Below are 19,219 nucleotides of genomic sequence, written 5' to 3' on the forward strand. Positions count from 1 at the left end.
AACATTATAAGCATTTCCAATGTCACTAAAATATTTTTGTAAACATCTTTTCATGATTTTATAAAAGGTATTCGGTGCACATACCATGATTTTTTTAGTTTATTTTTCTGTTGTTTGGCTTTCAAGTTGACTACATTTTTTTTTTTCACTGACACCTCGGTGTTTGTTTTTGTTCTTGTTTTCATAAGTCCTTGTCCAAACGCCAATAATTGAATTGGAGCTGGGGCTTATGAGCACTTGCCTATCATGCATGAGGTCCTGACCACAAACAAAACAAGACATAACAAAAATCCAATAATTTACTTAAGCTAGATTTCCAAAAGAAATGTCATATCTAGAGGTATGGATTTTAGGGAATTTATTTTTTTGAAAATCTGAATTGCTAATATGTACACAAGGTACAAAATTCCAAAGGCATTGAAGGGTTTACAATGAAAAGAAGGTCTTCCTCTTACCTGGTTCCTCCCTAAAAGCAACACAATTAACTGTTTTCTTCTTGTATATGTTTCTTATGGGGAAAAAAACTTAAAGGTATGTTCCTTTTTTTCCTATAGAAATAGTAACACATTCAGCCGAACGCTGTGGCACACGCCTGTAATCCCAGCAGTTTGTGAGGCGGTGGCAGGAGGATTGCGAGATCAAAGCCAACCTCAGCAATTTAGCAAGGCTCTTAGCAACTCAGTGAGACTCTGTCTCTAATAAAATACAAAATAGGGCTAAGGATGTGTGGCTCAGTGGTCGAGTGCCCCCCTGAGTTCAATCCCTTGTACCCACCCCCCAAAAGAGAAAGAAATAGTAACACAGTAGATAGATGCTTTTGCACTTTTTTCACTTAATATTTTTTGATGATTGCTCTATATATGAAAGAGAGAACTGGCGGGGTGTGGTGGTGCTTGCCTGTAATCCCAGGGACTGAAGAGGCTGATGCAGTAAGTCCAAGGCCAGCCTGGGCAACTTAGTGAGACCCTGTCTCAAAAAAAGAGTGGGGAGGCTGAGCTATCGCTCACTGGTAAAGCACCCCTTGGTTCAAACCCCAGCATGGCAAAAAAAGACAGAACTGCACTATTTTCTTCTCCTTCTCCTTCTCCCCCTCCCCTCCCCTTCCTCCTTCTTTTTTTGGTACTGGGAAATGAACCCAGGAGTGGTCAACTACTGAGCCACATCCCCAGTACCCACTCTTTTAAAAAATTTAATCTTTATTTTATCTATTTGTTTTTATGTGGTGCTGAGAATCAAACCCAGAGCCTCACACATGCTAGGCAAGCACTTTACCCACTTTACCACTGAGCTACAGTCCTAGGCCCCCCAGGCCCTTTTCATATTTTATTTAGAGACTGGGTCCCACTAAGTTGCTTAGCTTCTTGCTGAATTGCTGAGACTGGCTTTTGAACTCATGATCCTCCTGCCTCAGCCTGCTGAGTCGCTGTGTGCGCCACTGCACCTGCAGAACTGCACCAGTCTCTAAATATTGCAAAAAATTATTTTAGATGAATGTGACGTAATTAAATAAATCAACTGAGGCACTTGTAGGTTGTTTTCCATCTTTCTCTGTTGCAACAGTGTAGTGATGGGGCTGGGGATGTGGCTCAAGCGATAGCTCCCTCGCCTGGCATGCGTGGGGCCCGGGTTCGATCCTCAGCACCACATGCAAACAAAGATGTGTCCGCCGAAAACTAAAAAATAAATATTAAAAAATTCTCTCTCTCTCTCCCTCTCTCTCTCTCTCTCTCTTAAAAATATATAAATAAATATTAAAATTCTAAAAAAAAATCATAGTGTTGGGGATGGGTTTGTGGCCTCAGTGGCAGAGCACTTGCCTAGTATGTGTGAGGCACTGCATATAAATAAAAAATAAAGGTCTGTCAACAACTAATTTAAAAAAAAAAAAAAAAAAACAGTGTAGTGATGAATGCCCATACCTATACATCATGTGGTACATATATGCTCTCCTTTGTGCAATAGATTCTTGTCAGTGGAATTGGTGGGTCCCAGGGAATGGCTATCTTACCCCTTAATAGGTCTTGCTTTCTCCAGAACAGGGGACAATGTTTAAAGTTCTTGATACAAATGGCCAGAGTGCTTTCCTGAAAAGTGTCACCTGTTTATACTCTCACCCGCATTTTCCCTCCTACCACTGATGTGCCCAAGAGAAAAAAAAAGACAGTAAAGTCTTGTTTGCAGTGTTTGTTCTCAATAGTTATTTTTTCAAAAGGATATGTTTAAGATTAGGGAAAGTGAGCAAATGGTTAACTTTTAAATCTTTTTTAAATTTTTAGTTAAGTTTTAGTCCTAGATGGACACAATATCTTTATTTATTTGTTTATTTTTAATGCCACTGCTAAGGATGGAGGCAAGCACTCTGCCACTGAGCTATAACCCCAGTCCCAATCTTTTTTTTTTTTTAATTGAAACTCAGGATCTGGGAGAATTTCCTAATCCCAGCTTTGCCACTGTAAACGTTGTGACCTTGACACATGACATCCTCTGACCTGTTTCAGAATTGTTCCGAGGATTAGACACTGGGTAAAGTGCTTGGAACCTGGCAAGGGCTCAAGAGGTGGTAGCCTGCCCTGGATGTCACCCCCGGTCCCGAGGAAGGCAGGCTTTCAGGCTCCAAAGGAGGCTTGGGCGTTGCCAGCGCCTTTGTTCTTTCCCTCAAATTCTCGCACTGGTCTTTCCTGCCCTGAAGAGGAAAACGGAAAGCTGTCCACCAGCTGCTAGGGAAAAATACCCGAGCCCAGGACTGACCCTTGGGGGGCCGGGGGCGGGGCCCTCTCGCAGTGTCACCGCAGAGTTTAGTCTCCACCCAGCGTGGGGGGCCAGAGCCCTCCTGTGGGGCTCCCCCGAGGCCGATCCGAGACAGGCAGTGCGAAGGGACCCCTTTCTTTCTTGATGCTCACTCAATTCAGTTCTTCCTCCCAGCTGACCCGCAGGCGGTGGTTGCCTGGGTCCCCGGAGCCGCAGCCTCTCCGCGGAGCCGGTGGGCGCGGTCAGGTGCGCATGCTCCTTGGCCAGGGGCGAGGAGCTACGAGTGAGTGCGGTCCTCTCAGCCCGCGCTCCCGGGTGGGGCCAGGGACCCCACCCGCTACCTGGGCTCCACGAGGGACAAGGGGGTGGCGCGGCGTCTCGTGCTGGGCGCTGGGTGCTGCGATCGGGCTGGCCCCTCTGCCAGGGTTCAGGTGGGCCTCTGAGGGCTCTGCGCCCGCGGACAGTCCAGCGAGCCTGGGCCGCCCCCGTTCTAGCACCGAGCAGCTGCTCTGAAAAGTCAGCTGCTCCAAACGCCATTTCGGTCCCCACCCTTGCCTTGGCTCAGGCCGAGCCAATCCTGACGCGTGTGTGCAGCTGTGCGCGCTGCAGGTGGGGTGACAGCGGATCTGCGCGGCGTGGCGAGGCCATTTTCTGAGCGGATTTGCAGTCATCTCCACTCGTGGTATAATCGCCTTGTTGGAGAATTTTAGCCATTCCTTTCCCGCCCACCCCTTCCTTTCTTCTCCAGGGTCTTAACTGATTTTCCAGGGAGAACAGACACGGACCGCGGGATGGGGGCAGGGTGGTGTCACAAAGAACCACTGACCCTGACCCTGATCCTGCATATCTCAGCCCTAGGCCTCAGTCTTTTCATTTACAAAAATGGAGGGAAGGGTTAAAATGGACCAGCGAGGGCGGGGTTCTGGGAAAATGGTTATCACAATCTGACCTTATCCAGTAAGACTGAAAATTCTCCTAACGTGTCAGGAAAATACTTGCAACACCTACTGTACTCAGGAAGGCTGTTTGCTACCACCTGATCTAATAACAAGCCACCAAAAAACGGCTCAAGGGCCCACAACTGGGAACGTGTAAATAAAATAGAGCTCATACCAAATGAGTCATTATATCACAGTTGGAAGGAATAAACTCCATCTATTCACTGGAACACAGACGAATAGAGCTTCAAACATAAGTAAAAGCAGAAAGTTGCAAAAATAATGCATAATATAAGTTTTGCAACACATTAAAGAGAACCATGGATTTTCTATTCAAGGAAAAAGAAAGGACAGAAAAGATACACTCCTACCTCATAGAGTGGCTGTCCCTGGGGAGAGGGGAAGGGAGCTGAGATAGCAAGTAGAGGTGAGAAGGATCTTCAGTTTTTCCTCTAGTATTCTAATTTTTTCAGGGGCTGGGGGTGTAGGTCAGTGCTTGCCTAGTGTGCACTGGGCCCTGGGTTCCATCCCCAGTACCCGCCCCTCCAAAAGGCAGTTCATTCACATATAAGGAATTGCAAATTGTATATTCATAAAGAAAACACTGAAGACAAATATGTTCAAATGTCAACAGTGCTTAATTCCAAGAAATGGTAGTAATTTTTTATTTTCTTCCTTGTACTTTTTTGGTTTTGTTTTAGTATTTTGTCTGTGTGTGTGTGTGTGTGTGTGTGTGTGTGTGTGTGTGTATATACTCGTGCTGGGGATCAAACCTAGAGCCTTGTGCATATTAAGCACATGCTCTACCAGTGAGCTACACCCTCAGCCCTAGTTTTAGTTTTTCAACACACAGAAGTCAAGACTTTCCTCAATTTGAAGAGTCTGTGATCTTGTGATTCTAAATAATTGTCCTTAAAGTCCTAGCAACCCCACCCCAACCAGGAAGGCTTACAAGAATAGTGATATTCCACCCAGCCCCTCCCTCAGTCTTAAATTTAATCTTTTTTTTTTATTATTATTCTTTTTAGTTGTAGATGGATACAATTGTTGAGAGCCACAGACGAGTTGGAATGGCCCCAGGCATTTTGCCAGAAGGAATGGTTGAGAGGTGATGCCAGGGAGCCATTAAGATGATGATAATTAAGTGAAGCTGTGTATAATTGCTGTGACTGGATAATGCTGGATTGAAACAGGCTGTGTATTCAGTTGTATATAGACCCCTGCTGTCCGGCAATAGGGAGGTTCCTGCTGCCTCGGGCGCCTGCTACTTTTGAGTTCTCGCGGAGTTCCCCTTGAGTTCTGGTTGAGCTCTTCGCGGGGATTCCTGGAGAGTTTGCGTTGGTTGGTGAAGTGCTGGGGGAGGGAGTTCCGGTTGGTGTGTGGTGTTCCTGGAAGGGCCACGTGGGTGGCGTTTGCGGGAGTTCGAGCAATAAAGGAGTTCCTGTTTGAACCTACAAGTGCCTCGTTGCGGCTTGGTTATTTTGTGCCCAGCCAGACTGTGGCATACAATATTTTATTTATTTTTTTCATGTGGTACTGAGAATCGAACCCAGTGCTTCACACTGCTAGGCAGGCACTCTACCACTGAGCTCCAGCCCCAGCCCCTCAAGTTTAAACTTAACCCCTCCTCCATTTGAAACCTATGGGCTCCAGCCAGGGCAAGCTCCCTGCAGGTTCACTGAGTTAGTGTCTATTTATCTGTCTGTCTCTTTCTCTCTCTTTCTGCCTTGGGTATTTTTTTTTTTTTTTTTTTTTTGGTGGGAGGTACTGGGGATTGAACTCAGGGACATTTGACCACTGAGCCATATCCCCAGCCCCATTTTGTATTTTATTTAGAGACAGGGTCTCACCGAGTTGCTTAGTAAATCGCTTTTGCTGAGGCTGGTTTTGAACTCATGATCCTCCTGCCTCCACCTCCTGAGCCACTGGGACCACAGGCCTGTGCCACTGCACCAGGCTCTCCTGGGGATTTAACTGCACTATATCATCTCCTCTCACTGGCACCATATTCCACTTTGTCTTTGCCTGCAAACTTCCTTCAGTCCTCATCAGCTGTCCTCTTCTCTTGGAGACCTCCCCTGCCTGGGTTAGGGCTGCTCCTCAGTGTCCCTCAGCGCTCAGAGCAGATGGTCTATTTACTGTGCACTTCTTGACCAGGGACTTGCCTTCTGGGCCTGACAACTCCTAGTTGAATAAATGGCCAATCAAGATCAAAAGCAACAAATTCTCTGGACTGAGTTCTCTGGTGCTCATCCTAGAAACTCTGAGTTCCATTTGTTCAAGGTAAGAGACAGAAGCAGGATTTGAACAGAACCAGAGCCCACATTCTTAACCCTTATGCTCCTAGCTCCCAAGGCACTCAGTTTACTCATACACCAGATATGTACTGAAAGCCTTCTATGTATCGGGTACTGTTCTTCAGTAGTGAAGAAAATGGACACAGCTTTATTCTCTTACATTCAATTCAGGGGCTGGGGTGGAGGAGACACAGAAAATAAATAAATAAGTTATTTCCTTGGGATAAGAAAGATGTAATATACAGGGCAACGGGGAGGGGGGGCAGGGGGGACAGGTTGGAAGTAAGAGGAAGATCAGGAGTTCAACTTTGGACACACTTAGTTTGGAGACAACAGGTGAAGATGCAGAATAGGAGTTGATAAGTAAGTCTGAAATCCAGAGCATAAACTTAGGAGGATATATAAATTTGGAAGTCAGAAGCATGTAGTAGCACACATCTTTAATCCCAGCAACTTGGGAGGCTGAAGTACAAGGATTGCAAGTTCAAGACCAGCCTGGGCAGCCTAACAAGACCCCATCTCAAAATAAAAGTTTTTAAAAGGACTGGGGATGTAGTTGTGGAAGAGCACTTGCCAAGCATGTGTGAGGCTCTGAGTTCCATTCCAACACCAGGAAGGAAGGCAGGAAGGAAGGCAGGAAGGCAGGAAGGAAGGGAAAGGAAGAAAGAAAGAAAGGTAGGTCAGCACAGATGATATTCAAAACCACAGAACTGGCTGAGGTTCCCCAGGAGAGTAATGAATCCACATTGAGTTCTGTGGTGCTTAGAGGTAAAGGGGACAGAGGGGACTAACAAGGAATAGCCACTGAAGTAGGAGGGAACCTGGAAGAGTGTGGCATCCTGGCAGTCAGGTGAACATAGTGGTTCAAGGTCAGCTGGGGCAAAGACAATGAGAACTTGAAATTGGCATTGGAGTCAATAAGATAAATCTCATGGGTGATCTTGACACAAGCTGTGTCTGCAGAACTTGGCAAGCCCAAGTGTACAGAGTTTAAAGAGAAAGGGCGGGGAGGAGTCGGAGACAGAGAGCTCTGTTACAACGGACAGCAAAGAAATGGGGGCTCTGAAGGGGAGGAGGAGACGCAGAGGTTGTAAGGTACAGTGAGTTGCAGCGCAGGTGCACGCTGCTGGGAAAGACCTGGTAGAGAGGAAACTGGCGCATGACGGGGAAGTGCCAGAGGTACACATACTTCTGCCCCTCCTCCTCCTCTCCCTCTACGTCCCTGTTCTCTTCTCCTCACCCCACTTTCTCATCTTACAATGAGCACCCAGTGGACCTCGCTGTGAGCAAACAGTACACCGACTCCCTGTTCCTGGGAGGACTTACCAGGTTATCTTGATCTTTCTTTGCACAAAAGCAGGGCTCTCTGAGGCCACCAAACAGGATCTTTTCGTTCCCAAATGAGGATGCATTGAACACTGTAGGCCCCAGGGACCACTCCTTTTGCCTGTTGTCACCTCTCCAACATCTTTCACCTTTTCTTTGCTGTGTACTTATGAACCAGCTGAATTGCAAGGGCCTTGAGGACAGGGACTCCACAAGATGCTTCCCTGGGCCCCCCACGGTACATGATTGGGTGCCCTGCAGAGTGTGTCAGGGTCTGTGCTAGGTGTTCCAGATTGACAGTCTCTGCCCTCAGGGAGCTCATGGTCCAGAAAGGAGGTAATCAAATAATAGCAAATAGATTAAATGCCATCCTAGGGAAATGTGGGGTGTTCAGAGGCCTGGGAAGGAAGAGGTTAACTCTGATGGGGTGTGGTCAGGGAAGGCTTCAGAGAAGGGTGGCAATGAGAGGGCACTTGTGAGGTGGCCAGGAGTTCCTAGAGACTAGAGCAGAGAAGGTGTGAAGGGCAGGTGGAGGGGAGCACAAAGCACAGAGGCGCACAGTGTGCAGTGACCTGGCCACGGGAGGAGGTCAGGACTTTTCACAGGGTTGCACCTGGTAGGGGCACAGCAGGGGCAGTGGGAAAAGACTCTGGGGAGGTGGGTAAGAACTGGCCTGTGGAAGGCCTTATGTGCCATGCTAAGTTGTCCTTTAACCCCACAGGTGCCGGGTGAAGTGCAAAGTCAGGCTCAGAACTTAGGGAGACCCCCGTGGTATGAGTAGAGCCAAGTCTGACTTGCTTTCAGCTCATGATATTAAACAAGTTAATTTATATTTATTTAAAAGTCAGGAGATGGGCTGGGATGTGCTCAAGCAGTAGCGCGCTGGCCTGGCATACGTGCGGCCCGGGTTCGATCCTCAGCACCATACAAACAAAGATGTTGTGTTCGACGAAAACTAAAAAAAAATAAATAAAATAAAATAAAAGTCAGGAGATGACATGAAAAGTCCTAAATTCCAGTTTCTGTAGTCATATTGTTGTAGGTCAGCCATTAGCCAGAGCTGAGCAGAGCCCTCTGTTATGGAGTGACTTGTGTCCCCTAAAAAGATGTTGAAATCCTAGCCCTCCTGCACCTGTGAGTGTGACCTTATGTGCAAATTGAGTCTTTGCAGATGATCGATCAAAATGAGGTCATGGAGTTGGGCACTAATCCAGTAAGATGGTGTCCTTATAAAAATGGGAAATGTATGCCCAAAGACAGAGGCACCCAGAGGGAAGACCAGGCCAAGGACTGGTTGGGGCTACCAGAAGCCAAAAGAGAAGCATGGAATAGACCCTCCCTCACAGCTCTCAGGAGCCAGCCTCTAACATCACCATCTCAGACTTGCAGCCCCAGAGCAGTGAGACACTGAATTTGTTCAGGCCACCCAGTTTGTGACAACTTTGCTAAGAAAGACCCAGAAAAGTAACTCATCTTCCTCCTCTAGCTTAAATGGGGGCTTTCCTCTACCATTTGCCCCAGTCTCCTCCAGGGCGAAGGCTTCCCCTGGGTCCTCCTGAGGAATTCGAGTTGGCAAGTACCAGGGCTGGGACGGACTGGAGGGAGGGGAGGCCTGAAGACCAATGAGAAGGCTGCTGTGGTCATCCAGTGGAGGGCGGGGACACTGCCTAGTGATGGGTGCAAGGACCGTGCTGCCACAGCTCTTGCCGTCTATTTAGCCAGAAAAACCCCGAGCTCCCCCAATAAACCCTGAGCTCCCCAAATAAACCCTGAGCTCCCCAAATAAACCCCGAGTTCCAATGACACATCTGTTTGTTTCCCTCCTGTCTTCCCTCTTGCGGGGCATCCATCCTCCCCCACTTGACATCACAACCACCCCATGTTCCTGGCTTGAATTTCATTCAGTGTAGACTTTCACCCCGCCTGGAAGGGGTGCGATTTCAGCAGCCTCCCCTTAAACTTCCTGTGACAGCTGTAACCTCTCTTCTCACTGAATTGCTAAGATTGTTGATAATGCCAGTCCCTTGGAAGCCTTCCTTGCAAGAGACTGGGAACATGCTTTCCTGCCAGGCCGTGAAAACATGTGCGACAGAATGGCCCAGAAATTTAACGAATCTAAAGAAACTGGTAATTCCCCCATTTTTAGGCCCACAAGAGCCCATTCAAGGGCTGGGGATGTGGCTCAAGCGGTAGCTCGCTTGCCTGGCATGCGTGCGGCCCGGGTTCGATCCTCAGCACCACATACAAAGATGTTGTGTCCCCCGAAAACTAAAAAATAAATATTAAAAGAAAATTTTCTCTCTCACTCACTCTCTCTTTAAAAAAAGAAAAAAAAAAAAGAGCCCATTCAATAAACAGACTTGAAAATCATCCTCCTAGCTCCATGGAGGAGGAAGAAATGACCCATTTGAAGCCCCAGAAGTCCAAGGAGAGTAGGAGAGCTATACCCCACAGCTGCTTGCATTTTGATTATTTGGAAAAAGCTAGCTGGAGAAGACACTAGACAGCAATCACCCCAGCTACCTCATTACCAGCTAAGAAGACAAGATGCTCTGTGCAACTTGGTATCCTGGGTTAGCTCCTGGAACACAAAAGGATCCCAGTGGGAAAATGGGGGATCCTATTAAAGTCAGCCATTTAGTTAATAGCATGGTACCGATGTTGATGTTGTAGTTTAGATAAATGTACCATGATTATGTAAGGCATAAATATTAGAGAAAGCTGGGTAAAGGGTATGTGGGGACTCCATGAACTGTCATGGCAACTATCCGGAAATGAGATTGAAAATTAAAGCTTAGAACAAATAAAACACATTTCTTTCTTTCTTCTTTTTCTTCTTCTTTTTTTTTTAAAGTGGACACAATACCTTTATTTAATTTATTCACCTTTATGTGGTGCTGAGGAGTGAACCCAGTGCCTCACCGGTGCTAGGTATGCGCTCTACCACAGAGCCACAACCCCAACCCCATAAAACCACATTTTTTTAAAAAAAAGAATAAATAGCACTGGAATAGTACTTTTGAATTTGCAAGAGACTAGACTTCAGAACATACACTCAGATGAGCTGTCTCACCTTAAGCCCTAAATGTCATTTTGTGGCCAAAAATGGAACAATTTGACACTTGCTGAGTGTTTGTTCATGGTGTGGTAGAGATACAAAGACAAGTTGTACAGACTCCTACCCTCAAGGAGCTTACTCTCCAGCGAGGGGGAAGACACCTATAAGGATAATTATAATACCGTGACCACATAATCCTTTTAAAAAAGCTCTACTACAGAGCTTCATCCCTGCCCCCAACACACTTTTTTTTTTTTTAATGCAGGGTCTCATTTAATTGCCCAGGCTGGCCTTAAAATTGCAATCCTTCTGCCTCAACTTCCTGAGTCGCTGGGACTACTGGCAAGGAAAGAATTTCGGTGTAGATAGAAACCCAGGGACTCAAGGCTGAGGGTTGAGTCTATGGCCTGAATGTTGTGTCCCTTCTAAATGCATATGTTGAAGCCTACTCATCTTTAAGGTATATGGTATATGGAGGTGGGGTCTTTGTAAGGTAATGAGGTCATGAGGGTGCAGCTGTAGTTTGTGTTTTTTTTGTCATTAGTAAAAGTGATACATAAAAAAATGAATGGGGTTAGTGCAATTATAAAAAATGGAGGAGAAGTGGGTTCTCTCTCTCTCTCTCTCTCTGCTTTCAGCTGTGAGAGGATAGGAAAAGATGGCCATTTGCAAACCAGGAAGCATGCCCTCACCAGACACTGGGGCTGCTCCTACCTTGATGGACTTCCCAGCCTCCAGGACTGTAAGAAATAATGTTTATTGTTTAAGCTGCCCCATGCCTGTGGTATTCTATTACAGAAGCCTGAACTAAGACAGTTGGTGTCGGCAAAACACTGGGACATATAGGTATGTGGCCTTTGAGGAAGCTGAAACCTGGCAGGTGAGGAGTTTGGGGGTAGCGAGAATGAGGGCAGGGGTCCCTAAGATAGGAGGACATAATGGGAAAAATGCAATTTTTTTTTTAAATCTAATCCTCTCCCAGGGCCTCAGATATACTAGGCAAGTGGTCTGCCATGAGCTAGTTCCCCAGCTCAGCTGTAGTTTGTGGTTTGTTTTTTTTTTTTTGTTGTCATTAGTAAAAGTAATACATTAAAAAAAGTAACACATGCTCGTTTTAAGGAGTTGAGAAAATCCAGAATAGTATAAAGGAGAATATCAAATTCAACTGTTCTTTACCCTCCAAAATAATATTTTGGTGCATTGGCTCCACTATATTTTGTTCCTAGTTGAACTCATAAGTGGACACAGTTGGGTGTCCTTTCTTCATTTTTTTTAGTGCATCACAAACCTTTCTCCATATTATTAAAAAAAGAATCCTAGGACCCATGATCTAGCTCAGTGGTAGAGCACTGGCCTAGCATTCACGAGGCCCTGCTCTGGCTTCCATCCCCACCACTGCAAAATACTAAAGAATGAAAAAGGCCTGGTGCTGGAATGGCGCATACCTGTAGTCTCAGAGGCTCTGGAGGCTGAAGTAGGAGGATCCCAAGTTTGAGCAATTCAGCAAGACACCATCTCAAATGAAAAATAAAAGGGGCAGCTCAGTGGTAAACACCCCTGGGTTCAATCCCCAGTACCCAACCCCAGCTTATCCCTATTATCTGCTGCAAAAAGAAAAAGAATGTTAAGGCAGGAAAGGAAGTCAATTCAGCCATCTCCCTTCTAATCCGAGAATCTAGGTCAATGTTCCTGATGGCTGACTGGCAAATTTTTGTCTCAACACCTCTTCTAGCAAGAATCTCATGCATTATGAGATCTACTCTGAGATTCCTGAAAAGACTAGGAATGGAACCACCAGATGACCCAGTTATTCCACTCACTGGTATTTATCCAAAAGAATTAAAATCAGCATACTACAGAGATACAGGCACATCAACGTTTATAGCAGCATGATTCCCAATAGCCAAGTTATAGATCCAGCCCAGGTGCCCATCAACAGATGAATAGGTAAAGAAAACATGGTATTATATACACAATGGAGTTTTACTCAGCCATAAAGAAGAACAAAGGGGCTGGGGATATGGCTCAAGCCATAGCTCGATCGCCTGGCATGCGTGCGGCCCGGGTACGATCCTCAGCACCACATACAAATAAAGATGTTGTGTCCGCCGAAAACTAAAAAAATAAATATTAAAATTATATAAAAAAAAGAAGAACAAAATTATGGCATTTGCTGATAAATGGATGGAAATGGAGGTCATCATGCTAAGTGATGTAGGCCAGACTTAGAAAGTTAAGGGTCAAATATTTTCTCTTAATATGCAGAAGCTTGAGCAAAATAAGAGGGTAGGGGAGAAGAAGGGTATCCCATGAATATAGAAGAGAAATCAGTGGAGTAAAGGAATAAGAGAGGGAGGGAAGAGGGCCAGGAAAAGGGAGGAACTACAGGATGAGATTGACCAAGTCATGCTGTGTGTATATATGAATATACCACAGTGAATTTCACCTTTATGAACATCTATAAAGCACCAATGAAAAAAATATAAATAAATACAAGGAAGACCAATAGAACAGGGAAGGGGAATGGGGGAGGGGGAGGAAAGAAGGAAATACTGGAAACTGAAATGGAGCAAATTATATTCTATGCATGGATAATTATGTAAAAGTGGACCCCAGTATTACATATAACTATAAATGGACTAATAAAAAAAGTTAAAAAACAAAAGAGATCTATTTCGTTGCTAAGTTCAACAACAGATTTCATTATTCTGTTCATCTTTTTTTTTTTTTTTTTTTGGTAATACTAAGAATTGAACTTAGGAATTGAATACCAGTGCTTCATCACTGAGTGACACCCCAAGTCCATTTTAATTTTTTAAATTTTGAGACAGGGTCTTGTTAAATTTTCCCGACGCCTTGAATTTGCAATTCTCCTGCTTCGGCCTCCCCAGTAGCTGAGAATACAGGCATAAGCCATCATGCCTGGCACTTCTGTTCTTTTAGTCCTTCCCTATCACCATCCCTCTTTGAGAAGACAGATCTTCAGATGTATCAAGAATCAAAGCGTTTGGGGCTAGGGATGTAGCACGGTGGTGAAGCATTTGCTTAGCATGCACTGGGCCCTGGGTTTGAGCCCCAGTTCTGCAGGGGGGGGGGAAAATGAAAGAGTTGCCAAGAGCGGGTGGTACCTGCCTGTAATTCCAGTGACTTGGGAAGCTGAGGCAGGAGGATCTGACATGTAGTAGCCAGTAGCCACCGGACCTTGGGCAAATGCCTAAAGTGCTCAAGTCTTCCTCATGCATCTGTGAAGTAACAGGGCTAGCCAAAGAAAGCAGAGCACCAATGAAAAAAACATAAATATAATTTAAATATAATAAATGTAAATAGAGCACAGAGTCGAAACCAGACTGTCAAAGCTGTGCCACTCCCTCACTGGACCAGCGATCTCATCTCTGTAGTCCAGCCGATGCTAATGTCTGCAGACCTGGGCAGGAGTATATAAGGGAAGCCCTGACACCATCTTACTAAGTGTCAGAGTCACAAACTGTTTTTTTTTTTTTTTAATACACGTTCTCTCCTTCATGATAGCCTAAAACGCCAGGTTTTGAGTAGAGCTGTCTGCTCCCTGGTCTTCCCATTCCTGCCCCCCTGGCACTCACCGGCCCACTGTGAATCACCAGCTCTGGGCACAGGCAGGAAGTTTGCCCTGGGAGGATGCGCCCAGGGAGAGCGCTAGTGCAGATGCCGAAAGTAGACTTGGGCCATTTTGGCAAGGGAATTCTGGAGCCCTGGGTACCCAGCAGGTGGTCTGGACAGGGTGCCCAAGTTCCAGTGGGCTCACCTCCTTGGCCCCAGGGAACTCCATATATTTGTGGGGGGCACACTGGAGGAATTCAGGGTGCAGCCTTCTACAGTACAGAGCCTCATGCAAGGACTACATTTGAAATGTGTCAAGAAGGTACAGTCTCTGTGATTCAGTTTCTTTAGGGTGATCAGTTCATCCAGGATTGCCTGAGACTTTCTCTGTTTTAGCACTGAAAGTCCCTCATCCTGGGAAAACCCTTCAGTCTTGGGGGAACAAGGACAGTTGGTCACATTTGCTTCCTTATCTTTACAGTCTTCTAAGATTGTCATGAGGATCAAATGAATTCATATGCATGGAGTGTTTAGCTGTGTGCTAAACATTCTAGAAGTATGTTAGTTATTATTATTTAAAAGGTTCCGTTCTGCTAGAAAACGCTAAGATTCTACCATCAGAGGCTTCAGATGACAGAGTGGAGACTAGAATCTGCATGAAGGTTTAAGCCTGGAGGGTGACAGTCTAGTGGAGCCATCTAGCTGGGTTGGGAATCCCAGATGTGGGTTGTTGGGAAGATGTTAGTTCACTGAGTATCACAAGGGGTTTGAGGGCCTTACAGGGTGCTCATGAGGAGAAATTCCTTAGGCAGTTGAAAATGTGGTTTTAGCATTCAGCAGAGAGGAGGAACCCAGGAGGAAAATGGAGAATCATCCCATAAAAGGAATCATTAAAGAAGGCGCAGCCTTGCGTTAGAGGGATGAGGGTTAGAACATGGAGTGTTGGCTCCATGCCACTCACACATTTATAGTGTGCACTTGTCCACAGTTCATTTGACTTCAAAATGCCATTGATTTGAAGTCATACCATTAATTTATGTCCTGCTAAGAAAAGTGCTGTCAATACTTAAGATATGCTATTTACTGATGATGAGGCCAAACTGATTTCAAAAATAGAAAAATGTGGAAAGAAATAAATCTTAGAATTAAGATTTATGCCAGTCAAGTGCAGTTGTTCATGCCTGCAATCCCAATGGCTTGGGAGGCTGAGGCAAGGGGATCGCAAGTTCAAAGCCAGCCTAAACCATTTAGTGAGGCCCTAAGCAACTTAGCAAGACCCTGTCTCTAAATAAAAAAATAAAAGGGGCTGGGGATATGGCTTCATGGTTAAGCACTACTGGGTTCAATCCCCATCACACACACACACACACACACACACATAAATAAATAAATAAATAAATAAATAAATAAATAAAATTATGCCAGGCATTGTGTCAGGCATCAGGGGGACAGGAATGGGATACAGAGAGGGAAAAGACCCTGCCTTCAAAAAGCTTCTTGCCTCCTGGTGGCACACCCACAGATCCCTCCACAGCAAGCTCCACAGTACAGGAGCCAGAGCTGTTCTGAAATCAGCTGCTGCTAGTGAAGTATTTATAGGAGTTATTAATACACTCAGAATTGACAGGCACGTCTTTCCTGGGATTTCCGGTCCTCCCCCTGTTTTTCCCTAATGCCTGAAATTTCTGGAGACAAAGCCTTTCAAACCATTTTTGAATGAATTCAGATAATGAATTGAAATGCCACATGCTGAGTGTTCAGTTGGTACCACTTCTGTGGAAGGCAATTTGGTACTATCCAAATTACAAATGGGTCTGCCCTTTGACCCTGAAATACCACTTCTAGGAATAAATCTTGCAGATACACTCACTCACTCACGAGGGAAATGCCATGTGTATAAGACCATCCATTATAGCATTGTTTGAAACAGCCAACAGTTGGGAATAAACTAAGAGGGATGGACAGAGCTCTGGCTAACAAGATCATAGAATGTTTCATGTTGTGGACACCAGATCAAGGACATGAACTGGGAAAAGACCCCTGACGTGTACCCTTAAGTGAAAACTGCTAAACATGGAACAGTTACAGTAGGCTAGCATTAATTATTTATGGAAGGAATGGAGGGCAAGAGTACATATCTACACGTTAACAAACATGGTGGGGCTGGAGTTGTGGCTCAGTGGTAGAACACTTGCCTGGCATGGGTGAGGTCCTGGGTTCAGTCCTCAGCACGGCATATAAATAAATAAATAAATGATCATTTAAAAAAAGAAGAAACATGGGGGTACACCAGAAACTGGTAAAAATGATTTTGGTGAAAGAGAGACAGGTAAAGAACTTAACAGATAGGGATAGAGAAGGGAAGAGGATTTTTATACTTTACTTTAAAACCATATAAATGGGTTATCTATTCAAAATGTTGAATTGATGGAGTTTTTTAAAATACCACATGGGGGGCTGGAGATGTAGCTCAGTGGTAGTCCGATTTCTTGGCATGTGAGAGGCCCTGGGTTTGATCCTCAGGCCTGCAAAAGAATTAACTAGTTCATTGATTGATTAAACTAAATACCCCATAAGGAGGCTGGGGATGTAGCTCAGTGGTAAAACATGCTGTCAGCATGCTCCTGGCCCTAGCTTCAATCCCCAGCGCCAAAATATAAAATAGGGTTGGGACTATAGCTCAGAGGTGAAGTGCTTGCTTCATGAGGTCCTGGATTCGAGCCTCAGCACTGTGGGGAAAAATATATATATGTGTGTGTGTGTGTATGTAGATGGACACAATACCTTTATTTTATCTATTTTTATGTGTTGCGGAGGATCGAACCCAGTACCTCACACATGCTAGGCAAGCACTCTACCACTGAGCTACAGCCACAGCCCTGTAAAAAAATATTTTTAAAAATAAAACACCTCACGGAAAGAATTACCTAGCAACTACCACTCCTACCAAAGGGTGGAAGTATAATAGTCATTCCTTCATTCAATAATCTCTAGCAGACAAGAAAGTTCTCTATCATTGATGTTTAAGGGTACAGCAGGTACAAGATGCCAGGCGTTATGCTCAGTGCTTTTGTTATCAGAGGAGTTCCCAGAGAGTGCGGCCTCAACTCAGGACAAGTCACCAAGGTTCTTGGCCAAAGAGACAGAACAGAATTTCAGTAAGCACCAGTCAGAGACACAGGCAGAAAAGGAAAGCAGACGCACCTTCAAGGGAGAAGGTGGGCCAGCTTCTCCAGAGGAAGAAACAACAGCCGGTTGGTCCGGGGTGTTAATATTTACATAGGGACAATGCCAAAGAGGGGCTGAGCTAGAGGAGGAGTCAGGGTGGAATTACACAATTTCACACCAGTTTTTCTAGGGCTGGCACATTGCCCTCCTGTTTTTATAGGCAAGGGCATAGGTCAAGGGCACAGGCCTAGGGGGCTTCCAACTAAAGTCATGGCCTGGGTTGCCCAAGGTGCTTGTTTTGCATTTCAAAGATTCATTTCCGGCATTCCAACAGTCAAGCTTGTGGCCACTTCTGTTTTGAGACTCAGTTTACATTTCTTTTTCTGTATTCCCAAATTCCTGTCTTAATTTCAGGTACATTAACTCAAACCCTCATTATACACCCCTCACCCCATATTGGAGGGATCTACTATCATGGGAGACAAGCAGAGGATAAGAGGGCTGTGAACATCCAAGTCCCCATCCTGGGCCAGGCCCAGTGCTGGTCACTCAGGACACCAAGGCAAAGACAGTGTCCCTGCACCCTAGGATCTAATGGTCTAGTGAGGGGCGGGGCATGTGAAATTGCAGATTCACAGGTTTAGAAAAGAGAAGGCAGGAAGTGAGTATGAGAGCACGGAGCCTGAGGACCAGGGACAAAGGGAAGAAAGAGGCTGAGACAATAAGAAAACCTCTCCCACAACACCCTAGGCCAAGGACAGGCCCCATAAGCAGCAGTAGAACTGGGCGCCTATGTGGGAGACAACCCGGCAGCCTCAGAACCAACAAAGAACAAAGCCTGCCGTCTCTCTGGGAACAGAGAAGATCTGACAACAGCCCTGCTCATTTCATCAGTGTAGACATCCCTTCTGGACTTTGAAGCCTGAAGTGCCCTCCTTTGGCTGTCTACACAGATCAAATAATCTGGATGGCTGCCATATCTCGACTTCACTTTGTGCTAATCCATAGTCACAGCCAGCTTCGTAACAATCCGACCAAACCATCTGAGCAGAAGCAAAAATAGTTCTCATGGGCAAAGATAGACAGTTTCAGGACGGGAATGTTAACTCCTTGCTGCCTCTGCAAGAGGGAGGGGATCTTGAAGTTAGTTTTAGGAAGTCTTCAAGAAGGGAGATTCTGCCCCTCTCCAAAGTAAAGTCTCAACGCTATTTTTTCTCACCTTAGAATTGAAAGCCCTTTCTATACCAGTGAACGTAGATGAAAACTCATAAAAGCCCACAATAGAGCTACATCCCAGTCCTTTTTATGTTGAGAGAGGATCCCCCTAAATTGCCCAGGCTGGCCTTGAATTTATGATCCTCCTGCCTCAGCCTTCAGAGTAGCTGAGATTATAGGCGTGCACTACCACGCCCTGCTCACAAAGACTTTTCTATTCAACAGATCATTCTAGAGGAATTTTTAACCCATCCCCTTCTGATCCCAAGCAGCAATGAGGATTTCAAGAAATCCTCCTCACAGAGACTGGCAAGACCAGGTATCTAACAACAAACCCAGAAGCCAAGTGGCATTATTAATAAGGACAACAACAAAAAAAAAATTAAAAATCTATATGAGTTCTAACATCTACAATCCTAGCTGTGGTTTCCATGGAAATAGACATCTGCTCCAGGGAGAAAGAAAAGGTGGGGTGAAATGGTGTAAGTGCTTTAAAATAATCAGTGTTTTGAAAGATTAATTTTTTTCCTGTCACAACATTAGTAGTCAGAAAAGTAAGCTTTTCATCTGGCAATTTCTTCTATTTTTAAAAATGCATCAAATGGGCGTGACTTTCCTATGCAAACTTACAGATCAAATACAAAGACTTCAAGATAAAAGGTTAGTTCAGGGGGTAACAGACCTCTTGGCATTGGAACTCTTGCTCATTTGTGGTGTCTAAGTCATTTTTCAGCAAGGTCTTAGCTTGGCTCCTTTTTTTTTTTTTTTAAGATTCTGCTCAGAAAACTGACAGATGGAAGCACCTGGCCGTTCTGAGGCTAAGTTCCTGAAAGAAGCTTTTCTGGGTTCAGAATATGAATCATTCCTGGTCCCGGCTTGCATGCTGGGCAAAA

This window comes from Marmota monax, unplaced genomic scaffold (assembly GCF_021218885.2).
Source record: "Marmota monax isolate L192 unplaced genomic scaffold, Marmota_monax_Labrador192_F-V1.1 WCK01_AAM20220418_F8-fsc00008, whole genome shotgun sequence".
Lineage (NCBI taxonomy): Eukaryota > Metazoa > Chordata > Mammalia > Rodentia > Sciuridae > Marmota > Marmota monax.